Source organism: Amblyomma americanum, chromosome 2, assembly GCF_052857255.1.
Source record: "Amblyomma americanum isolate KBUSLIRL-KWMA chromosome 2, ASM5285725v1, whole genome shotgun sequence".
Taxonomy (NCBI): Eukaryota; Metazoa; Arthropoda; class Arachnida; order Ixodida; family Ixodidae; genus Amblyomma; species Amblyomma americanum.
In genome coordinates this window covers 97,940,433-97,966,716 of record NC_135498.1, presented here as the reverse complement: position 1 = coordinate 97,966,716, position 26,284 = coordinate 97,940,433, and the positions used below count along the sequence as shown (strand labels likewise).

General features: G+C 44.6%; 1 long non-coding RNA gene across 1 annotated transcript; it reads left to right on the top strand.

Moving 5' to 3' along the window:
• The first annotated feature begins 1,569 nt into the window (after positions 1–1,569).
• LOC144118849 (uncharacterized) lies at positions 1,570–26,054 on the top strand. Its single transcript, XR_013312167.1, has 3 exons — positions 1,570–1,656; positions 10,390–10,426; positions 25,822–26,054. It is a non-coding gene; the product is annotated as an uncharacterized LOC144118849 (long non-coding RNA).
• The last annotated feature ends 230 nt before the right edge of the window (positions 26,055–26,284 follow it).

The following is a 26,284-nucleotide window of genomic DNA, read 5'->3' as shown; positions in this document are numbered from 1 at the left end:
ACGACAAAAATGAGCCTGCAACCGAGGCGATCGCGCTCCGCTGCCCTACAAAAGAGATTCCAATTATTGATCTGTGGCAAGAATACTATTCAAGATAGAAGTTTGATTTTTCACAGGTTGTGGCAAAAAGAATACCAAATTTCTTGTATATTTTCGTAAATAATAAACATTTTTTTCTTTTTAGGTGCAAGCCTGTGATAAAAGCTTTCTTCAATTTTTACCTAAGATAAGTTTCTGGCCATTAAACTTTTCTGCCCCAACGTGCAATGCGTTATGCAGCTTCATGTCCCTGAAGATCATATTCATTTCAACAGTTTAAAAAAATACGGTACTGTAACCTCTAAAGAACTGGATTGGACAGTATAGCTCCGTCTTAAGCATATGACGCGATAGCATTAATGATTTATTGCCATATTTGCGGAATTGGACCACATTATCAACTTTACATTTATAGGTCCCCGGGAGTCCTCACATCACTACTTCTGCAATGATGCAGGCGCTGCCAAGCGATGGCAGGAGCTGCCACCGATCGGGCTTGTGCGACCCTAGTTGTTCTTCCCCTACAACACCTCGCGATCAGTCATTGATTTAATAGCCCCCTACCACGGTGGTCAGTTTGCTCACAATATGTTGGCCAGGTTGTCATGTCGCCACAAGCTCATGCGAGCTAGGTGGCCCACCTAGGTCGCTTGTCTAGCTGGTGGCCACCTGGGCCACCCTATTTTACGCTCACGAGGCCGGCTATACCGACGCAGGATTTTATAGGTAAGAGGGTTTTAGCTCCATCGCGTTAAAACGGCAATTTTCTTCACAGTACGGAAAGAATAAGCACAATTTCGGACTACGAACGCCGTCACCACATCTGCAAAATGTTACCATTAGAGTTCTTTCTGTGCATTCCTAAATCTGTAAACCTATCTTCCAGGATTTAAACTACTGCGTCTAAAAATAATGAGATGTGGGCCACAGTCCTTTGCGAACGTCTTCTGATTCGACTGTTATTGCGCTGATGTGCTCTCTACGAAATAGAAAGTTACTCCCACCACAGTGTTGGTCTCATCCCACTGCCTTTGCATGTGCTGACATGCTCCCTTGAAACGTGTGTCGGACAAGAACAACACAGCCCCTGACACGTTGGTGTGGTGTTGACTGGCTGAAAAGATGACATTTGTTGATCTTGCCGTTACCGCTGCAAGTGTGCATAAAGGTCAAAAAACATTTTTCAAACGTCACTCGTACTGATGTAAATACAGAAAAGAAGCATAACTGGATTCACAACAGATTGACGAATGGCATAAACACCGCGAGGCTTGCGAATGACTTGTCTTCAGATCGTGCTGTCTGCCTCAGTCTCGACTTGTCAACTATATTGATAGCAACCAAGTCACTTCATGTCAACAAGCAACATAACCTTTTCAATTTCTGCGGATTGGACGAAATAAAAACAGCAGTTCTCCAAGAAATCTTAAGCTTTGAGCAAGGACAGGTATTTGTTTACTGTCTCTTTCTTATCTCCTTGCAGCAAGTATAAAAGGACACGAATGTCACAAGACGGTCATGTTCGCTTCTCTGCAAGTAACCACGTCTTTTGGTCATACAGACAACCATGCGCTCCCTGCACGTTTTTCTCGTACTCACCATGGTCACAGCTGCTATGTAAGTAAACCTATAGTTACCTATTAGATATTGATTGCCGACATACACTTGCACAGCTTACTATGAACTACAGCAAGACAGTGGCCATCGGCTTAAAGTTACTTTGGGCAAAGCAAACGAACTGCTACTAAAATGGACGGCAGGGGCAAAGATAATAAAAGAATGTTGCTGGAGCCTTGTTGCAGGCGATTTGCAGCTAGGTAAAGAGGAACAAGAGCAACCACAGTGCACTCCATTATGTGATATATATGTGGTATACACATAGTGTTGTATATAACTCAGGTATAAAAATCTGCATAATAATGATTGGGCTGCACTACTCTGGCTGTCATGCTGCATAGTTTTACGCTAAAGTTAATTTCAGCCGAACAATTACTTCACCTGTGGCCGCATAAAAGTCGTTGCGCTTTCTGGCAGCGTCCAAGTTTATTTCTCAGCTTGGTGAATAGCTACTACAGAAAAAGCTACCAGGCGATCAGAACAAGACCTAAGCGGCGTCCAAATATTTTGGATCGGGAATCAGGATTTTTTACCACGTCACACTTTCTGTCAGCTTATCCAGTTGCCTTTAGGAGACAAAGCTTAAGCATCCTGAGCAGTCGAGCTTGCTCAGCGTATCTCTAAGCAAGAAATACAGAGAATAATTGTGCATTCTTAGCTCTGTAGGGATTAGCGGTGGCGTCGTTCATCGTAAGAGTGCATATCAGGCTACAAGATGAAACCATTGCTCTAGCTGCGCATGTGTAGATTTTTTGTACTGCTTTTTTTATTAAAAAATGTAGCTTATAGCTTATGAAGAGAAGAACTTTAGAGCTTTGTGGAATAATCTTCATTTTTCATCGGTTTTGCCCCTGTTTAGAATACCTGCCTTCTTATAGAAAAGACACTGTTGCTTATTTGGATGGTGTTTTTGCTGCCTTTACTGTGGCGCAACGGACACTAGACAGTGATCGCAAATGTTTCTCTCACGGAATTTCATTTATTCTATACGATTGCCGTGATCCCCCGCGTCAATTTATTCATTGGACAGCTTGTGAGCATACAGGCTGATTTTGTTTACGAAATATGCGAGAAATATATTGTAGTTTAACTTGTTGTACAGAAAAGATTACACTGTAATTAATGAAATATTGAAGTTTTCATGCCCAGTGCCAGTTTAAAATCAGTAATTAAAATGAGGCATATCTTGAGCAGTAAGGCAGACAACCAAGAGCGCTTCCTCTTTTTACCGTGCGCGCTGTGTGCGCACTAAGAATGCTGCGGTCATTGCGGGCCACAGCACTGCTGACGAAATGCCACACTACTCACTGTTCATGCTGTTTCAGGGGCTGCTCCTCTCCAGATTCTACTATCAGCCACCCATTTCACCGAGATGCCTACCGGAGCCGCCAGCTGCCGCCGCTGACTGGATTCTTGACATGTGCAACCGTTGTAAAGATTACCTCTGCGCACCGCAGCCGTTTTTGGAGGCGTCCAACCTTCTGACCTGGCAACACGCAAAATATCAGCTGATCAGGACACCTACATAAGGCGTGCGGTTTTCACCGTCCCCTTGGGCCACGACCCTGTGGATGAAACGCCACGCCACTCACCGTTCATGCTGTTTCAGGAGCTGCTGCTGACCGGATTCTACTATCAGCCACCCGTTTCACCGAGCTGCCTACCGGATCCGCAAGCTGCCGCCGCTGACTGGATTTTTGACATCTTCAACCGCTGTACAGATTACCTGTACGCACCGCAGTCGTTTTTGGAGGCGTCCAACCTTCTGACCTGGCAACACGCAACAATATCAGCTGATGAGGACACCTACATAGAGCGTGCGGTTTTCACCGTCCCCTTGGGCCACGGCACTGCTGAAATGCCACGCCACTCACCGTTCATGCTGTTTCAGGTTAGTTATTACGAATATACTGTTACCGAGATGACGATGTCTGCCTTTTAGCGGTGTCGTCCACCCCCCCCCCCCCTCCCCCCCCCCCCCCCCCCCCCGATGTCCTGAACTGTTTTCGCTCTGCGGCAACATATATATGACGCTTTTTGGTTCAGGGAGGGGGACATTGAAATGAACCCGGGTCCTATGACAAAGGCTCAGGAGGAAAAGCTTGAGCTTATTTATGCCGCTGTTCAAAGGCTCGAGGCTAGCCACGCGAACATCCTTGAAAGTGTTAATAAGATCCTCACCATTCATATCGACTTGCAAAAGGATATGCAGTCTGTAACTAAACGTGTACATGAACTTGAGCTCAAAAACCAGACAAGTTCAGACCTGCTAAATAATTTTAAGTCTATAGCTAAACGTGTGGAAGAACTTCAGCTTAAGAATCAGTCAACACGTTCATCGGAGGCTTCCACGAGCTGCACTCACGATGTGTCTAGCATTCATGTTATAATTGATGATCTGAAAAACCGATCGCGCCGGTCCAACATTCTTTTCTATGGCGTTCCTGACAAGGATAAGGCTGAACCTTGGGAAGACTCTGAACGTCTTGGTAACGAATTTTGCTCTCATAAGCTTGGTCTGACTGTATCTTCATTATCCAGGGCTCACCGCATAGGCCGTTTCTCAGACGACAAAACCGGCCTATTACTGCTAAGTTGTTCATCGAAAAAGAATTTGAAACTGTGATGAGTAGGGGCTACAAGCTCAAGAATACGAACTTCAGTATTTCACGCGATTAGTCTCAAATTGTTCGCAATAAACGCCACCAGCTACTCACGTATGCAAAATCAGTAAACTCAGGTGACAAAGTGCGTTTGGTTTTTGATAAACTGTATATCAATAGTGTGTCTTACTTCTGGGATAACGAAACCAATTGTGCATTGCGGGTGTCCAAAGACTGACGTAGACTTTATAGTCCTCACAAATTGGCATACAAACCGCCCTTGCGGTCACTTGCACGGCGCTCCGCTGTTTTGGGTACAAACTTCCTCTCCACCAACATAAGAAGTGTTCTTTCTAAAAACGTGGCTCTTTCTTCACTAATCGATTCGTGCTGTTCGTCGATCATCGCGCTTACCGAGACTTGGCTAAATGGCACAATTCCCGATAATGCCCTTTTCACCTGTGATTCTGAATTTAACATATTTAGTTGTGACCGCATGGGTTGTAGGAGTGGTGGTGTTCTTCTAGCAGTTAAACAGATCAGCGCTTTGCTTATTGACGTCGCGTTGTGCCTGGAGTCAGTGTGGGTTCGCTTGCAATGTGGCCCTCCTGTTATTATTATTGGTGTAGTCTACCGGCCTTCTGACATGAGCACTTCATTCTTAAGTGAATTTTATCGAATAATAAGCAAACTTGCTGTTCGGTTTCCAAAATCAAGCTTCCTCTTGCTAGGCGATTTTAACTTTCCGACAATTAACTGGTCCTCACTATTTGCTCCAACTAATCATCCGGAAGCTCGGGCTTTCCTCCAGTCTTGCCTGGACTTTTCATCGCAGCAACTAATCCCTGAACCTACGCGTTGTTCCGCCACTTCTTGAAATGTTCTGGATTTTGTCTTAACCAATAATCCTCATCTTTTTTTCTAATATAACGCTCTTAGAGGACTTTCGGATCATTCCATATTACCGGAAAGATTAATTTCACGCACCATAAAAAATAACTCGCAAGAAACAAATCGGGTGTTACAACCGAGCAAACTTCGACCAAATTTACGCTGAGATGAAAGTTCAGTGGAGGTCAACTGGAACCTTTTCAGCAACAAACTTGCTGCACTTATCGACAGATACATACCTGTTATCAATATACCACACACTATCACCGCGCCCTGGTTTAATAGACACCTGCGTTCCCTGAATAATAAGAAAAAGCGTCTGTGCTGACAGACCGACAAAAACAGGCACTCTGATTCCTGGCATTGATACAAAAAGTGCGATAAACATTTTCAGACGGCGCTTAAATCTGCTCGTCGCCATTTCTTCACATACGATTTACCATCAATGTTAAAGAATAATCCTCGTAAGTTCTAGCAGATGATAAACCCTTCGAATCATCCTGATATAACTCTTACCAATGCCGAAGGAGGCAGCGTTCCGGTGGCTCTATGCGCACAAGTTCTTAACGACGCATTCACATCAATCTTTACCCGAGAAGGTTTATTCAGTCCTTGCTGCTACGAATCATTCTAATACCTCAATGTCCGAAATAGTTATTAGCGAGACAGGTATCTTATCTTTACTAAGGAAACTTAAAACGACATCAGCGTCTGATCACCTTGGTTTGAATAACAAAATACTCAAGAACTCATCTCATCCATCATCCAACTCATCCATCGCATCTTGTCCGCTATTTTTTCGCAATCCCTTTCATCTTGTTTGGTTCCACGTGACTGGCACCTAGCTACGGTTGTGCCTATTTTCAAGTCCGATGATCAATTATCGACCAATTTTATTAACTAGCACGATTTGTAAACTCATTGAACACGTGATTCATTCGCAGGTTAACTTTTTAGAGCAACACATGATCCTTAAATACGCAACACAAGATCCTTAAATACCAACATGGCTTCCGTAAAAGGTACTCGTGCGAAATGCAACTTGCTGGTTTCATCCACGAACTTCATTCATTTGTTGATGCTGGAATTCAAGTGGTCTCCATATTTCTTGATTTTTCCAAAGCTTTCGAGAGAGTACCTCATAACCGGTGATTAACCAAATTGACACTTCTTAATATTCAACCTTTTGGTATTGCATGGGTTAAAGATTTTCTCTGTTCCAGGTTTCAGTTTACCAGTGCCAATAACCATAATTCGTCTCTCAGCCAAGTACATTCTGTCGTCCCACAAAGAAGCGTGCTTGGCCCCTTGCTTTTTTGATATTTATTAACGATTTACCTAACCCCATTTCTACCCGAATAAGACTTTTTGCCGACGATTGCGCAATTTATCGCAAAATTTATACTAACGAAGATCGCTTAGCCTTACAATCCGACATCAAGACAGTAACAGCATGGTGCTCTACTTGGCTTATGCAACTTAACCTTTCAAAACAAAATTTGTCTTTCACTAACCGAATGTCTCGATTTAAGCAGCCTATTCTTTAAATGATACTCCAGTTGAGTTGGTAACCACGTATAAATACCTCGGTCATCACGTTCGGTCAGGCCTAACATGTAACCACCACATTAACCTTATTTTTGCATCTGCTAATTGGTAATTAGGCCTCTTAAACATAACTTAAAGCATGCTCCCTCTCACCTCCGATTACGTGCTTACACTAATCTTATTCGACCTAAAATTGAATATGCTTCGGCTATTTGGGACCCTCATCAAGCATATTTCAAAAATAACGTCGATTCGTTGCAGAATCGCGCAGCTCGTTTCATCTACTCTTATTATTCACGTCATATTAGCATCACAGCCTTGAAGAAACGCGCTGATCTGCAAGATCTATATCTCCGTGGTAAAGTTGCACGCTTATCACTTTTTCAAAAACTGTATCATCACTCAACGGTTCATAATGACTTTTTTTTCTTTGCCTTCCTCCATTTTTGACCATCACGACCATCCCTTTAAAGTTAAGCGCTTGTCATTGTGTACATCTAACTATGCACATTCATTCATTCCACGCACTATAACCAACTGGAACGCTCTCCCTTCAGATGTTGCTACCACCACTGATGCGGAGAAATTTTATAAACTAATATCTCCCACTACTTCTGCGTAACAGCTTTTAGAACACTGTTAACTACCAGTGCATTAGGGTTTTGTCTTTTATTGCTGTTATTGATGACTCGCGTTGTTTTATTTTCATGCCATCGTGGATTGACATTGTATAACTTGTACTAAATTTACTCTGTTAATGATTGTTTCTGCCATTTATGCTTCAATGTTTAATTACGTCGGTTTTCTATTTTTATTCCAAGGATCCGTATGCTTTTATCTCTCTTTTTGCTTGTAGTTTCTTGAATTTTTGGCTTATTTAGTTTTTTTTATTTCTTGCCTGTACAGCCTCCCACCCCTATGTAATACCCTCAAATTGAGGGCCTCTAGGGGTATTTTGTATAAGTAAATAAATAAATTACTATAGCTCTACGTAATGTGCGTGGTTCGGTTCAAGACCAACCGAAAGAAAAATAATTTGAATGTAACGGTTCAAGAACGCAGCAGCCAAAAGACAATGCTGTGAATAATTGCCTGAACCTGTACTTCTTACTTACTCCATAAAAATGATTTCATTCCTCATCTAGGAAACACGTTAGTGCTGTTCTTGATGAGCTCTATACGTAGAGATTTGATTGTCAGCGCGAGCTCCTGAATTGTCATCAGCGGAGTTTGAAAGTATTGAGCGTTGTAGAAGACTTATTAAGTGAACCGAACATATGATTAGTGATTATTGGAGGCCAGACTTTATTTCGCACCACACTACTATCTGCCTTTCAGTTTTGTATGGAAACAAAATTTGAGTTCAAGCTCAGTATGCATTATTAACCTCGAAATAAATATAACTCCTGTGATGACGCAATAACTTGGCAATAATGTAGACGTAGACGAGAGCGCTTGAAATTGTTTTAATGCGTAAAGCTTCAATCTTCATTGCTGCAAGCATGGAATATTGAGAGATAATGAGTCATTATGAAGTTGATGTCGTCGACGTTACTACGCAGGAAATCGAAAGCCTTTGTCACTGACTGAAATTCGCAATTTTTTGGCTTTTCGCACTCCGCAATAGCACGTACGCTGATCTCGCAGAATGGCCAATTTATAAGAACAAAAGTATAAAATTTAAGGAGAGCACTTCCGACCACTTCTGTCCTTTGAAAGAAAAAGCAATGTCTTACAATTCTCATTTTTTTCATTCTTTTTAACGACACACCTACTCATTAGTATACAGTCGTATGGCAACGCATGCTATATGTTGACCTTTATTCGCCAGGAAGCAACATGGTGTCGAGGTCTACGAGTTGCATTCTCCCCACGCAATTAAAGTCATTGGTCCATTTCTCCTCACCTTCGGAAGAAATCGTTCCTTAGCTGATGATCTCAAGATGTCATTTATTCTCTATAGAGTTCTCAATGTTTCATTAATTTTGTCTCAAGCGACACGACAGCACGAGAAAGGAACTGGCCAAATGTGTTCTGAAAGATAATTACTGCAATGAGTCGGTGTAGAAACATCACACATTGCTTTGGCAACGGCATTCTATAAAGCAGAATAATTAAGCCGAGTTTTGCACATTGGAATGCCATTTCAGCGCACAAAGGATGCTGCACTACGCTGGAAAAATTATCAACTTACAAGCATTGCATCGTCGGAGCTTTGTATGCAATTATACCTCATAGCGACAGCTCTGCGAGGATGACGGAAACTCGGGGTACGAATGAGAGTACGACGCCTGATAAGAATTGCTATTTTTGGACGCACATTCAGGTGCACAAAAAGCGGGATTTGGCGCCAGCCAATAATTTTTTGACGGGTTCCTTCCTCGTCTTCGCGACTGGGCAATTGCTCGTCCGAAGAGGAGCGTGCATCCAACTCGCGATGACCTTGACATTTTCAAGTTACCGTTGTAGAAAGGTCTCACTCCATAAGTTAAATGGTTCTGCCTACTTTCTCTGTCATTGTATGTTGTACGGCAGTATCTTTTTTGATGAGGCCTTCTAACCATTATTCGAGAGAAAGAACATAAAATGGTCAAAGAGCTGTTGCTGTAACTTTAGGTGTAATTTTAGGTGTCATTACTGATTATAATTTTCATTGAAGTAGCTTTATAAGTTACGAGAATTGATTTACACTTGTGCTGCGACAGCAGAACATTATTTTGGGGCAGGGAAGTTGTGTGTCTGCAGAATGCGCCCTCGCAATGATGCTTTTTTAAGAAACATTAAGAGATCATGTTTTCTGAGACAATTCGGAGGGTCATGCGCTCAGTGGCCACTGGGATAACTTCGCCTGTGGAAATGGGGGGGGGGGCGGACACGTTTTGTTGTTTTTTTTTGAGCCACAGTATTGTAGCAAATGTTTTTAGGGGAATCCTTCAAGGATAGGTAGATTTTTTTAATAAGCAGGAATTACTCATTGGCATCCTCCCAAGCGCAGCCAACGGCTACAAAAGAAAGATATGCAGCTTTCTCAGAAACATTCCAGTTAAAGACAAATTTGTCCTGATCCGGGGTTGGAACCCGGGACAAACGCTTCAGCGGAGCAGGCGCTCTACCTATTGCGATAACTGGGACGGCAAGCTTATGGTAGGGCGAGAGTCAATTGATCAATAACTTGAAGTGGAAACAGTGGTGGTCAAATGCTTTTGGAGAATCACCCAATGTGAAGTAGATTTTTTTTAATAAGGAGCAATTACTCACTGGCATCCACCCAAGAGCAGCCAATGGCTACGAAGGAAAGCTAAACAGCTTTTTCAGCTCTACAGCAGAGCTGAATAGCTTTCCTTTGTAGCCGTTGGCATCGCGTTTGTGGATGCCACTGAGTAATTACTCCGTATTAAAAAATAACAATAAAAAGTATTCTATCATTTGTTATGGTGCTTTCATGTCGTGATGACCAGATCGGATTGGAAAAGTATCCAGCAGCATGCCGTTAATTAGAGCATGGCTGTACTTGAATAGCTAGCACCAGTATAAAAGCAAATTTTTTAAAACCCACAAACCAAAAGGTGATGTCAAACAATAAACACGGACTATTGGCAGTGAAATATTCTGGGTGTTCGTCGAAAACCATTCAATAAAAAATGTTTCGGCCACACCAAAAAAATGACCTATCCTGTTTTGCTGATTACAGGGCAGGCATCTGGGATCACGCTAAATGCCTTCGTTTTGTGAGTAGGTTTTGACTATGCTCTGTTCGCGGTTTTGTTATTTCAAGTGACGTAGATTAGATATTTTTTGTTCTTCACTTTTATAAATATCGGTATATTTGCAAAATGTTATGAAGTTTTGCTTGCCTAGAAGTGCTAGGCACACCAGCTCCTTGATCCAAAGGCGCAGAAAGCGAAGTGAACGCTGAATTTTGCTTTCGTTTCAACACGTGGTCGAAAATCACCTGCCCTGCTCTTATGCTGCTCGCCTTTGTGAAAGTTTCATAATAAGGCTACTTCTGTATTCGCAGCCGACATATTGACATGCATGTTTGACTGCTGGAAATATAAAACACCTTTTTCGTTCTTCCAGGTTTGCATCACTGTGACTCACCTGACTTGAAAAATAAATGTACGTTAACATTAGTCTTTTTCAGAAAGCAGAAAAGCAGTATTATGTAGCAGTTCCCTCGTGATCGCATGAGCCAAGTTATATATGCGTAAAAAAGGTGTCTATGCCCTACTTTGCCAAACACCGACAATGAACTGCCTTAAAACCTAACGCCACCAGAATCCTGGCACTTTTGCATTAGAGTAGGATTACTGTATTAATAAATCCCAAGTCGGCATTATCCTGCCAGCGAAGAATTTGAGGTAACGTACTACTGACGTAAGCATAGCAAACGGTGCAGAAGAAGATACAAATCACTATAATGTAGTAGCCTTCAAACATACACAAAAAACTATGAAATTCATATTCTCTGCATTAAATAAATCTCTTGAATTTCAGTCATTTCTTCTGTGTCGCACGTCGTTTTAGAGCCAAAACTATGAATCGCCGGTATTCAGAGAATGTCTATACCTTTATCTCAATGGGGTAATTCCTGCTGCAATCTGACGCCAAATTTTCCGCCGCATTTTGACGGCATGTGTAGCGCAATGAGGGATCGAAAGACAGCAGTCACCCAATGGTCGGTTTACGTCGACAATTCCATGAACCAAAGTGACGGAGGACCATAATTCTACATCTCGAGTTTTCAGCAAACAAATGAAAATCAAGCGTTTCTTCGCTTTCTTATTTCGTGTTAACACTACGCTGTTTATTTTTATTTATTTTTATTTATTCAAATACCCTAAAGGCCCTCTTGGAAGAGGGTATTACATAGGGGGGGGGGGCACACGAAAAACACTAATACGCAAACACCAATATTGGTAGTGGATTAAAGTTCGAATGAAGATAAGAATAAAGTGTGAAAATTGAAACACGGGGGGTTCAAGGATAACACAAAAAGAGAAAAAACTGCAATACAATGTCGAACAAGATGCAAAGGTATTAAAATAGCCCTGAAAAAAAAGCTAACACCCAAAACGCACAGAGACGTCAAATTCAGATATGAGTCCACAGCATTTGATGAAATTGATCGGTGTTAACTTCAGTGGCAATATCTGATGGTAGGTTATTCCAGTCAACTATGGTTTTGGGGATGAATGATTGTGCGTAATGGGCCGAGTGGCATGCTGGGCGTTTGACTTTGCAGGGGTGATCACGGCGAGGAAAAATGACAGGGGGTGACTGAAAGAAGTCATCGCGCAAACGATCATGATAATAAAGTTTGTGAAAGAGAGATAGGCAGGCGTGTTTCCGTCGTAGTGATGGCGGATGCAGATCAGCACGAATTTTTAAAGATGTAACACTGGAGTACGGAGAATAATCTGAAAAAATGAAGCTAGCAGCACGGCTTTCCAGGAATTCAATGTTACGTATAATGTAGTCCTGGCTCGGGTCCCAGATGACACATGCATATTCAATTTTCGGCCTGATTAACGTGGTGTACGCAAGTTTTTATAGGTGTGAAGGCGCTTGCTTTCGTCTGTGTTTCATGATTCCGAAAGTACGGTTAGCAGATGCAAGAGTAACGTTGATGTGATGATGCCATGTTAGATCCGATTGCAAGTTGATTCCTAAGTATTTGTACGTGGTAGTAAGTTCGACAACATTGTTGCCTATAAAGTATGAAGTTGGAATACGGGAAGAGGAGTGTGTAAATGACGTGCACTTAGTTTTAGTATGATTTAGGGTCATTTGCCAGTCTGAACACCATCTGTTTACTGCATTGAGGTCTGACTGCAATGCTTGATGGTCAGTGTCAGTATAAATGGTACGGTAAATTACGCAATCATCGGCGAACAGTCTTACTCTGGCCGACATGCAGTTAGGCAAGTCATTAATATAAATTAGAAAAAGCAAAGGGCCAAGCACGCTCTCTTGTGGAACGCCGGACGTGACAGGAATAAAATGGGAGTTGTAATGATTAATATTTATGAATTGAGTTCGAAATGACAAGAAATCCTTTATCCATGCAATGACTTGTTCGTCAATGTGAAAATGTTTATTTTCGGTAGAAGCCTGTGGTGAGGAACGCGGTCAAAAGCTTTGGAAAAACCTAAGAATATCGCGTCGACTTGGTTGCCAGCGTCAATACATGAAAGCAAGTCATTAGTAAACCCTGCAAGTTGCCCATCGCATGAAAATTATTTGCGAAAGCCGTGCTGGTATTTGAAGAATATGTTATGTTCTAAGTATTTAATGATTTGAGAATGTATGGCTGTTCCAGTAGTTTGCAAACGGTGCTAGTTAACGAATTAGGCCGGTAGTTAAGCGGTGATGAGCGATCGCCAGATTTAAAAATTGGTATGACCTTGCCTGTACGCCAATCATTAGGAATTTGGCCGGATGACAATGACTGTGAAAAAAGAGCGCACAAGATTCCCGAAATACTTTGAGATGTACTTTTAAGCAACTTGTTGTTGAACCCAACGTGCTCAGATGCAGATGATACCTTACGATTATTAAGTAGTGATATGATACCGGACTCGGTAATATTTATCTGCGGCATGATGATATCGGAAAGTGTACCTATGTTTGGGCATGAAGTGACGTCCTCGCGGGTGAACACAGACGAGAATGCATTGTTATAATTTGTGCACACTTTGACTCGGGAACACTGGCGCCTGTGGAATCGGTAAGCACAACGTCAGGGTGATTACTTGGATTTATTATTTGCCAAAATTTACGAGGATTGTTAGTATGCATAGATGACAGGTCGTGGTTGAAAAAGTGACGACGACTGGATTTAAGTAACTCTTGGTATTCTTTGTCGCACTGTATGTATTTAAGCCACGATGGTGCAAGACTGGATTTCTGGGCTTGCCTGTACAATCTTTTCTTCTGTTTAGACGCCGAAGTTGCTTGTTGAACCATGGCGTAGAGCTCCTGCTCCTAATTGTTATGGACGGTATATACTTGCTAACGACGTCAGTAAACATATTTTTGAAAGCGACCCAGTTTTCTTCAAGTGTACGGGACAAGAAGTCATTAAGAAACTGGTCTGCAAAAAGAGATAATCGTGCATTCATTCCATCAAAGTTAGCTCTGCTATAGCATTTAATTTTTTTTTCAATGATCGCCCCACTGTTATGCCGACAAACAATGTTCCCAGTAATGACGTCATGACCGAAGAGCCCATCTAGGCGACTAATGTTGGCGCAAATGTCAGGGATATTAGTAAGAATTAGGTCAAGAATACTGGAGCATGTGGCAGTGCGCCGTGTGGGTTGCATGATAAGTTGGGATAATCAAAAATCTAAACATGACTGAAGAAATGAATTCGATTCGCTTTCACTCTCCGTGACAGATAGAGTTGCCCAATTGATGCGTGGATAATTAGAATCCCCAAATATTAATAACACAATTTGGAAATCGGTTACACACTTCACTCAAAATGCGATAGAAGTCAACAAAAGCACTGCCCATATCAGGGGGGCGATAAAAAACACCAATAAGTATGTCAGTACTGCTACCGTTTAACAACACCCATACTCATTCAAGAAACGTAGAAATTATGATGGGTACACATGATAATTCGTTTTTTATTGCCAACAGAACACCACCGCCTCTCCTATTTGACCTGTCAGAGCGAAATATGTTAAACGTCGCCTCGGTATCAAAAATGCTGTCGTCAGGAACATTGTCCGTAAGCACCGTTTCCGTGAACGCGATTAAGGATGCAGAGCATGAATCGATAAGCGAGGAAATGGGAACAGCTTGAGAGAGGATTCTTCTGGTATTTGTATAAAGGAAAGTTAATGCGGTATTATGGCAAGGCTTATGAACTGACGGCAAAGAAGGGTTGATTACTTGAGTTGAGGCAGGAGAATGACTGGGTCATTCGTCAGCACTTCCGTGGGCGCTGTCCTCTACCTCTGGCGCATCATTTCCAGATGTTTGTAAACGGACTGCGCAGTTGGCATTCGTGTCCCAGACGTAAGTGTCATCATTTAGAATGAGCTTGGTGAAAGCAAGGCGGGGACGATCACCCTCTTTTTTATTGACTTCGAGAACTGCCAAAGCTTTCGGCGCTTATCGCGCACGGCAACAGAGTAGTCCCGTGCTATCCTGAAATCTGTTTCCTTCAGCTTGCTGCCATTGCTGAGCAAAGTCTCGATTTCTTTTTCATTGTAGAATTTAGCTATTATTGGCCGATTTTTCTCGGCTCAGAACCGACCCAGGCGGTGGGCCCTGGCAATAGACTGTACTGAAACCCCCAGTTTATTTTTACAACATTCTCGAACTATAGCCTCGGTACTGTCCCACGTTTCTGAATGGTCGGTGTCTGCAATGCCAAAAAACAGTGCATTCTATCGTCGTCAACGGTTTTCGAGGTCATCAATTTTCTCTTGGAGTTTGCGAACGTTGCTGTCACAGGTTTCTGGGAGTTGCGTTGGAGGCATAGGCACACATTTAGATTCAAGGTCATCGACGCGTATAGTTAGCGCGTCTAAGTCATTCTTAAGGATGCTATGCATTGCTAGAATTTTTTTTACAGATTCTAGAAGGCTCGCGTTATTTGTCTCGAGACGCTTAATTGCATCGCACACTAAGTCAAGCTTCTCCTCCTGCGCCTTTGTCACCGGACCAGGGTTCGACTCAATATCACCACCTAAGAGCAAACGACGCCACAGGTACAAAGCAGCCGAACGAAAACGCTTGCAACAATCGGGTGGCCACGACACCGCAACAAGACAGACATTGTTATCACGAAAGGCGTAGGAATAGAGGTAACTAACCTGTACAAATGCAAACGGTGAGAACAACATCGCAACTGCGGTGGCGTGGCTCGACGTGTCGAAGATGTTGGCGCCCTTTTCACACTGCGGATCAGCTGACAATGTTCCATGTTGCCAAACGAAGGGTGCTCCCGTGTCCAGAAGTGGCGGTGTAGGTAGCGGCCGGCTCGAAAATAGGACGCACTGTTCCATTAAAGGGCGGCGGTCCTAGTTGATGCGTCAGCTCACCATCCGTCCTTTATCTTAAAGAGCCGAGTCGAAGCAATAGGCGTCAGCAGACCAAGCCCAGTCGCCAGCACCTGTACAAATGCAAACGGTGAGAATAACATCGCAACTGCGGTATGATTTCCAAGCAAGCTGTGCCAATGAACCGCATTCAAGTGAATACTGCTGCCACTGACTGCATAATACATCACATTTCGCAATATAAAAAGAATACCTTGGTCTAATGGGCAAGTTCTGTTTAAATAGCACATGACTTTGCAAGATGAGCACTAATGACGAAAATGGCGTGCCAAAAAATGCAAGTTGCGCTCCGCTACTGTGTATATGGGGAAGAAATTCTAATGATGTGCATACACTGAGACATATGCGCAAGGAATATGAACGTGAGTGAGATGATTCTTTAAAGAAGACACACACCATAAGTGAGTGACTGAAGTTAACAACTTGCTGCATTTTGGAATATGCCGGTGTCTTAGTTATCGCTATTGAGATTGCCGCTTTTTTCTCTTCAATTACTGCCAAGAATAGCAACAAGGTCTTGTTGCGGTCTTATTATCGGCCCTGTGGTAGGTTGTCAGGTTGATGCCGTTTTTAGTTTATCAAGTCAGATTCACAGCATAAAATTCTTAAACGCAATGAGCTGAAGCATTGCTTTAATGAACTAAAATGAAAATAAAATATTATCAACAAGACTTGAATCTCCAGGGCTTCCAGAAATAATACACGTAAGCCAAGGATATAAAGAAGTGTTTACTGAAGGAGTTTATGAGAAGAAAGTCTGTAAAGAATAAAAATGAATTGAGGCGCCGAAGGAATGCATCTAGACGTACCGAGATAAGAATATTGCGATGAAAATAAAAGAGAATATATCTGCATTGGTAGAAAAAGTTTACACGGATTGGGTGAAACGTAATTATTGCACAAATAACAGATATGCAGTCCAAGACGAGGAATGCTTGGTTGAAAATAAAACGAAAGTTATGAATTTTTATGATAAAACCAGTCAGTCAGCATGAAATATTGACCACAGATCTGTTGAAGGGCTGCCTAAAGATGCAATGAATACAAGAAGATCGGTATGTTAAATTATCTAAATAATTACCACTAGCCTACTAGAATCCCAAGGGCTTGCCAACTACATATTAACCCCAACACCGAGGATGACAAAGTCATGAAAATATGAAGAGATAAGCTGAGTTTTAAGTGAAATAAATTTCCTCACCTAACCGGTAATAAAATCAGAGCCAAGTGTCCCTTGAGTCAAGACATTAAAACATAGTAGTTTTCGGTTCTCGAAGCATATACTGCGGAATGGGAACATGTATGCGTCAATCACGAAAGGATGGGTGAGAAGAGTGTAGGGTAATGCAGCATTCATCAAAAACGACAGAGCGTTTGACTGAGCTGGAATTAGAACACTCACCCAAGCCTAAATGACGCCTAAATGAAGCGCGCGACGTACTCAGGCAGCCCACCAGATAAGGAGTAAATAAATGGCAACCATACAGAACGTTAGCCAACGAAACGCAACTTGAGCAGTTTAACTCATTTGTTGCAGGAGGTATTAACACCGAACTAGAGCCTTGAGTTGCGTTAAAAACTATTGAATATTATGTCGCTTTCGATAATGCCCGGCTAGAACAGGAGTTGGAGAGGACAAGGGGACACATACAGCATGATTCAGAACCTAAACATACAAAATAAAGTCCAGGTCTAAGAATAATACGAAAAAAACAAATGTCAAATTCTCTGAAAAAAAACACCAATAGTTCTCGCTTAATACCACCTTTGTCCATTGTTTAACATTGAAATCATTTGTGCAGCACACCAACGAAATAGTCTCCCTTGCAGTCTATACACAATTACCAATGCTTCTTGAGGTCTCGGAAACAGTTGTAGAACGCTTCTTTTGGCAGTGCTCTGTGCTCTTTTGTCATAGCTTCTTGAATGGGCTCCACGTTCCCCATCCAGCGACCTTCAAGGGCTCGCTTCACACGAGGAAAGAGAAAAAAATCACATAGGAAGATGTCAGGCGAGTATGGCGGATGGGGAAGTACAGTAATGCTGTACTTGGTGACAAATTTTGTCACGCTGAGAGCTGTCTGCGGCCTTGCGCTATCGTGAAGAAGGCTCCATTGCCCAGATGACCATTAGTCAGGGCGACGGCGTCGCAGCACGTCACGCATGTGTTGGAGTACACGGATAAAAAACTCATTCACCGGCTGCCTGTGTGGGACGAATCCATGGTGTATGACACCTCTGGCAACGAAAAAAAACTATCGGCTTCGTCTTTTTTTGGTCTTCTGTTGCCACACTTTTCTTGTGGACAGCCAATCGGCGCTCTGCTTCTCTGTTTGAGGATCATATTAAAAACACCATGTTCCGTCTTCAGCAATGCTGCTGTCGATGAATGCAGCATCCTTCTCTGCCTCGGAGAGCAAATCAGCGCTCACTGATGACCGCGTGCCCTTCTGGTGCTTTGTGAGGGAGTGCGTCACAAGTCGAGTATTCCGCGGTTGTTTCCCCAGGTTCTCAGGCAAATTTTGTGGGCATGTTGTCGTACTAATGTCGAGAGCATCAGCATGCGGACTGTACTGGTGCGGTCTTGCTGTACGATTTCCCTGATCCGAACGACGTTGTTTTTGTTTCGTGAGGTTGAAGGGCGCCCCTGCCTTGTGTCGTCTTCCACCGATGTTCTCCCCAAAACGAACCTCTTCTGCCGCGCGAAAACTCGCGCCCGCGATAATGTTTCGTTGCCGTAAGCGTCACGAAGGAGCTCATACGTCTGTGTGTCTGTCTTGCCAAGCTTCACACAGAATTTTATGTTTACACTGTATTCGAGGTGAACTTCCATCTCTCCACATTCACTTACAGTAGGATCCGGAGACGACTAGTGGCAACGTATTTTTCTACTTGTATTTCGATCTAGCGGCCGCCGCAGCAATTAACATAAATAGCTCAGGTCAGCCCGAAAAGATGGCGCTACACATGCACACCAACATTTGTTTTAGGGAAGCATTTCTAGAGAATATGAAAAATCCGTCTCGAAACTTTATGTACAACGGTTGTATTAATGCAGAATATGCTTGATATTGATAAATAATCACACAAGAGTACAAACTAGCTGCATTGCCTTTTGCAGACGCTGTCAAATTTTAAACAGCCGCGTAGAAAGATCAAAGGAGTAAAAAGTATGCAACAGTGACGATGAGCCATTACTCAGCTATAGCTGCTGAAGAGAGAGAGAGAAAGAATAAACTTTATTAATTTAAAGTAATTACTCGGGCGGTGCACCCAGTTCCGGAAACCATTGGCGAATACGGCCCTCCAGGCGTGCCCGTCAGCTGGCGCTGGAGGGGGCTCTGTGTGAGCTAGCTTCGCCTCCCACTGCTCATGGCTGAATAACTGCAAACTGTGCGCTTTACGTTGCTCGGGGCAAGTCCAAACCATGTGAAGTATGCTTGAAATTTCCCCGCAGGCTGGGAAGGCCTTTATTGGGTATTGCGCGTGCCAAATCTTGTGTCGAACTAAGTTTGGTATTGTGCGGTCTTGCATGTTTTTCCATGTAGTGGATTCCTGACGAGTGAGGTCTTTACGGGGGGCTGCGTATTTTCTGCTACTACGCGCTAGCTAACAAATATTTGTAGCGCAAAGCCGGCCGGGCTTATAGATGATGAATGCGCGAATGCTGTTATAGCCCTGGTGTAGCTATATGGTTCTGAATTCTACCGTGCGACCACCCGCTCATTGTGCATTCCTTCGTCTTCGTCATAACCTCCTCCTTTTATGGTAGCCAACTTCCGGTCGCGTATTCCTAGATTCTCGCCACATTATGCCAAGCCACAAGGCCATGCGTCGCCTCCCGCCCTCTATATCTCTTCCCTATCGCGATTTCTTTCTCCTCGCTTATAAAAGTATAAGGGGTGTGTGTTCTCTCCACTTTACCACCCGCCCACCATAACATCTGGCCACCACCTGCCGAGATTGGCAGACAGCGCTCATTTATTTAAAATAAATAATGAAAAATAACTGAATATAACATAATGCCACCCGGTGGCCCCAGGTAGCCCCAAAAAGACAAGGATGTGAAGGTTTTGCAAGCGCGCCCTGAGGGCTCTTCTGCGAACGTTGCTGGTGAACCGTGTCAGTCCTTGGTTTCGTGGCATATTTTGGTGGAGTGCGCTGAGTATTTTCCTGTCCTTCTTTCCTGCCCTTCCTGCCCATCACTAGCAAGCCAGAACTTCTCACAGCCGGCGTAAAGACGATCACCGAGCCGTCACCGCGAAAATTAAAGGCAGCGACCTCCGGGGGTGGGGTCGCGATAACTCGATGAACTAAAGTTCCCCCGAGACGTGAGCATCGGGTGACAGGAATTTGACATCGACGACCAGAGCTTCCTAACGTACGGATCGGCTTTCACTGGACATACCTGAGCTCATCGACGGTCACAGCATCAGTGTGTTGGTGGACACTGGAGCTAATTTTTCAATTCTGAGCGGCAAATTGGCAAGTCTCATAAAAAAGTTACGACACGATAGTCTTTTACGCAGATCTGCACGGCTGGCGGCCACATCGTCATTTCACTTCGCCAGTGTACAGCTCGGGTCCCGATCCGCAACTCTAAGTTCGTTGTCAGCTGACTTGCTCTACGTTAATGTTCTCGTGACCTGGTTCTCGGTGTTGATTTCCTCCGTCAGAACAGGGTGACTATCGATCTCCGGCAGCGCACTGGAACTTTTTCCACAGACAACGCCGATGGCACTCCTGACACTTGCCCATGAGGTCCCGCCCTTCAAATTTCCTCCGAGAGCGTGTTGATCCCCCCAGGCTCCAGCGTTTTTGGCAATGTCAACAGCGATTGGATCCGCGATGGGAAAACCGTCGCCGAGGGCAATCTTTCACTGCTGCTGACGCATGGCATTTATTCGGCCCGAAGCCTTGTCCTCCTACATAATGGTAGGTCACAATTACAGGTTACAAATTTTACAAACATACCTCGGCACTCCTTCCGCGCCACAGCGATCGCGTTCGCCGACCAATTAGCCGATGTTTCTGAATGCTTTGCGTGCGAAGCTGTCGAACCTCAGTACATATGTCTCTCAATCGCATTGACATACGCTCAGGGTTATCACAAGTGCCACACCACGCTCTACATGCTTTACTACGTAAGTGCACAGCGTGCTTCGCGTGTTCTTCGAAACTTCAACAGGCGGCCATTGAGAAACATCGCATCATCACATGCGAAAATGCCCGCCCCATGCGCCAACACCCGTACCGTATTTCACCAAAAGAACGCGAGGCCATCCAAACACAATGAAGGAGGCGCTTAATGACAGCGTTATTCAACCCTCTCAGAGTCCGTCTTCGTCACCTGTCGTCATGTTTAAGTAGAAAGATGGAACAATGCGCTTTTGGATAGGTCACCGAAAGATGAACGCCATAGCTAAGAAGGACGTGTACTCACTGCCCTGTATAGACTACTCGCTCGACAGAGTTCACCACGCGAAATATTTTTCTGCGATTTATTTAAAGATCGGTTGCTGGCTGATTCAGGTTGAACGGGATAAGGGAAAAACGGCCTTCATTACTCCCGATCGCCAATAAGAATTGAAGGTGTGGCCCTACGCTCTCTGTTCAGCGCCGGCGACGTTTCAGCGAATGATGGATATTGTCCTTGCTGGCTTCAAATGGCCAACTTGTTTAGTTTACCTGGACGACGTAGTGGTGTTCACTGAAACCTTTCACGGACATGTTAAACACCTGCGCACTGTGTTAGATGCTCTGCGGTCGGCGAATTTCACGCTCAAGCCTGAAAAGTGCCACTTCGGCTAGAAACAACTAAGGTACTCGGCCACGTTCTGAAAGCTGACGGTGTCCAACCCGATCCCCACAAACCGCCGCCGTAGCTGAATTCGGGTTCCTACTACAGACTTATAATAAACTGCTCATCTCCAACCAAAAATGTTAACTTTAACCGAACGTTTCGAAGCCGACTCGACTTCTTTATCAGGGGTGACTGAGGGCAGTAGCTAGCGTGCTTTAAGTATGGAGGGGAGGGGGGTGAAAAGAACGACAGCTGTGTCGCGAAAGGCACGGGAGAGAGAGAGGGGAGGTGGGAGGGGGGGAGGGGGGTTTAGGCTGTTAGTCACGCTTGCGCACTGCAGGGAGGTGCTGAATGGCGTCTTTTTTTCGTTGCGTTGAAGAGCGAAGTCCCTGGGCATATACTGGGGGCAGGTTTCCTGTTGTGCGGTTGATATTGTTCGGGGTGGTTTGGATATGCCAGGATTCCAGAAGGAGCCTCTTGTGGTAATTTGTTTCGGTTCCGAGGATGCGGGTTTCTTCAAAGTTGATTTTATGGTTGGAGTCCTCGGTATGTTCTGCTACTGGATTGCGCTCTCTTGCGAATTTGCGGACGTCGTTTTTATGATGCCAAAATCTTTCTTAGAAATTTTTGGTTTCGCCGATGTAGCTTGCGCCGCAGTCGGCGCATGGAATTTGGTAGACAATGCCTTGGGCTCTTTCTCTCGGCGGCCGGTCTTAGGGAACAGGTAGGCAAAGCGCAACAGTGTTTGTGGGCTTGTGCGCAACCTGGAGACCCGATTTTTTCAAGTTTCGTGCGATGGTTTCGCTGACACCCCCGACATAAGGTAAAGTGACGTTATTTGGTGGTGGAGTTGGTATTTGTGCGTTGATTTCTTTACGAATGTTGTGTTTTTGACGTCGAATGGTTTTTTGAATAAAGTTTTTTGGGTAGCCGTTCATGATGAGTTCTTTGAATATCGTGCGTTGTTCTTTTTTTCTGTCAAGTTCTGTGCTGCAGTGTGTCTCAACTCTTGTGAACAGCGTCTTCACCACTGATGCTTTATGGACTGTCGGGTGGTTCGAAGAGAACTGGAGATACCGGCCTGAGTGGGTTGGTTTGCAGTATACGGAGAATTTAAAGGTATTTTCGTTTCGGGACACGAGGACGCCCAAAAACGTCAGGGAGTCTTCTTGTTCTACCTCTAGCGTGAACTGAATGTCAGGTTCTACGGAGTTTGAGTGACGAAGGAAATTTTGAGTCTCAGATTTTTTGATGAAGGCGAAGCAGTCGTAGACATACCTGAGGAAAATCTTTGGTTTCGGGTGGAATGAGTTGAGGGCTCGTTGGTCGACGTGTTTAATTGTTAAATTGGCCATGACGACAGAGATGGATGCTCCCATTGGTGTTCCTTTCAGTTTTCCGTAAAATTCCCCGTTTGACGAGAAGTATGTGTTTGAGAGGCGCAACTCCAGGAGGCGGCACACATCATTTGCACTCAGCGGGGTTCGTGCGCTGAGTGTGTCGTCGCGTTGTAGGGCGTCACGGGTAGCGGCCACCGCACACTACAAAGCCACCACAAAGAAAACGCTCAAACGCTTCCTTGGTCTATGCGCCTACTACCGTCGCTTCATCGCAGACTTGTCCCAGATTGCCGAACCCCTGTCCCGTTTAACGCGTGACGATACCCCGTTCCTCTGGACTACCGAGCAAGAGGAGGCTTTCACCGAGCTACGTCAGCGCCTGCGCACAAGCCCTGTTTTTGCTCATTTCGATAAGGACGCTGGCACCGAGGACCACACCGACGCCAGCAACATCGGCCTGGGTGCTGTTCTAGTGCAACACCAAGATGCTGCGGAGCGAGTTAATGCTTATACCAGTCGCGTGCTGTCTCGTGCCAAAATGAACTACTCTGCCTCAGAATAGAAGTACCTCGTGGTTGTGTGAGTCGCGATGAAATTTTGACACTGCCTCTACGGCCGCCATTTCAAAGTCACGATAGACCACCATAGCTTGTGCTGGCTGGCCAATTTACGGGACCCATCAGGCCGCCTAGCAAGGTGGAGCTTCCGCCTCCGGGAATTTGATTACACAATTGAGTGTAAATTTGGATGCAAGCACGAATGAGCTGACACGCTCTCCCGCGCGCCGATCGAGCTAACAGATGATGGCAAGGTGGACGACAGTCGTTTTTTTGCAGTGGTTAGCGATTCCGACATAATGGCGATGCAGCGAGCTGACATGGACTTACGATTTGTCATTGACCACTTTGAGGGCCGCACTGCTACCGTGCCGCGAGAGTTTTCTTGGAACCTTTCCTCCTCCTTCATGCGCAAGGCAACCTGTTCAAGAAAAACTCGAGCCACAGTGACTGCACCTATTAGCTCGTCTTGTCATCAGACCTCCGTGCCGGCATCCTTTTTGACTCTCAAGACGAGCCCCTCTCTGGTCATTTGGGACTTTTTTGCACCCTCGCTGGAGAGCGCCATGCCTTTTATTGGCCAAAACTTGCTGCCACCATCCGCCGCTACGTCCAAGGTTGCCGTGAACGCCAACGCCGCAGGAGACCTCCACTCAAGCCCGCGGGTATGCTCCAATCAGTCGCACCGCCTCGCACACCCTTCGACCAAATCGGCATGGATATTCTGGGCCCATTCCCGGTATTATCGGCCGCCAATAAGTGGATCATTGCCGCGACATACTTTCTGACACGCTATGCGGGAACCAAGGCGGTGCCGTGCGGCACATCGTCTGAAAACGCGCAGTTCTTCACGCAGCGCATTGTTTTACGACACGGCGCATCGTCCTACGTAATCACCGCTTTCACAAAGCAGCTCATGCACGAGGTATTCAAGGTGAGCCACATGAGCCATCACAAGCATACTGTCTACCATCCGCAGTCAAATGGGCTCACCGAGCCACTCAGCAAAACCATAGCAGATATGCTCGCAATGTGGGTAGGTGTCCAGCATAATACTTGGGACGAGATCATCCCATACGTGAATGTTGCGTACAATACAGCGGTACAAGAAACTGCGCACTCTACACTATCTCGCCTCGTTTATGGACGTGGTGTACACACAGTGCTGAATGCCGTGTTTCCGTGCACTGCGGATGACCGGGCGCTCAGGCCTTATGCCCAAGAACTAGTCAACACTCGATGGAAGCCCTCCAACTCACCCGCATGCACATTAGGTGGCAACAGGGGACAGATGCACGCCGCTATAACCAGCACACAGACACTTCGAGTACCAACCCGACGACCAAGTGTGAGTGTGCAACCCCGTCCGTCGTCAAGACTGGTCGTACAAACTCCTATGCCGCTACTTTGGACCCTACAGAGTGTTGCGGCGCATCGCGGATCTGAATTATGAAGTTCTGGTTGACGGTTCTGTGTATAATGCGCGCAGTCGGCGCCAGCTGGAAGTAGTGCACGTATTCCGTATGAAGCCCTATTTCAAGCACTGAGAGCACTTCCACGGTTTGTTTTTTTGGTGCATGGAGCCCGCTTGCCTTCTGCCAGTTTGCCCTTTCTTTCGTGGTTTTCCCGTTAACCATTCCAGTTATCATTTTGGCGCCCTAATGGTTTCCAGTTTTTTTTTTTTGGAGGCACAATGACTCCACCAGGTGTCCCCAGGTAGCACGAAAAAAAAACAAGTAGGGGAAGGTTTCTCACGCGCGCTCTGAGGGGTTTTCTGAGAATGTTGCTTTAATGTTGAGTTTTAAAGATAATAATGCTGACACTAGATTCCACGTTAGATTTCAGAGCTGTATGGCTAAACCAAACCTCTAGCTGTTTTTGCTGTTCAAGGCTTAAACTAATGTTGAACACAGTGCTATGAGCAGTGCAAATAGCAATAACAGGCATAATGTTAACCGTGAGACTGAGCGGCGGCAATATTCCTGAGTTTAAAACTAGCTATCTTCGTGAAGACGTGACGTGCGTATGGAGGACTTATAATGCTCATAATAGACAGAATTGATGATTTATGGTGTGTAAAGGTAAAATAAGATATAATAATGAGTATAATACCGCGCAAATACATGCTGTGTGGTGATCTGAGTGCTAGTTTGATGGAGTAGACACGGCTGGCCGAGAACGGGTTTAGAAGGTAATGAATATGAAAGACCTTTTTTTCGAATGAATGCATTCAAGCTGATGGCGATGTTTTACTGCATCAAGCAGTTTAGACTACACATGGCGCCGATATTACTTAACATGTCACTTGCTGGAAACATTGCTTACAGTTCATTTTGTTTTCAGTGCAAGCCAGGTGTTACTTCAACCAGATTCTACTGCAAGGAGGGGTGCGTTTGCCACCCGTTTCGTTTCTTTCGAAGAGTTGGTGCCTGCCTGAGTCCAAACGAGACAACCCCGTGGTTTTTCCAACAAAATATAACACCGATGCAGGAGTAAAAATGTCCCGAAGTCAAGACGCTGCTTTGACTTCGCCCAAAGAAGAAAGGTCAATTCTGTAGTCGGCTTCTGCTCTGTGCGCCTGGTCGCAATCAGTAAAGCTCTGCTTTTAAAATATTGTGATCGATTATCCTTCGTGTTTTAAACCAAGCACAGCGCCACATTTCATGCGCAGGGCTCCTTAACGAGGTATTTGGCCATCTCGGAGATAGAGACAGTGGACTTTTATTAAAGTAGTTTGTTACCAAGAGTGATTTGATTTCAGCGCGTAACTTCTTCAGGTACAGAAATATTTAACTATGGGAAAGTC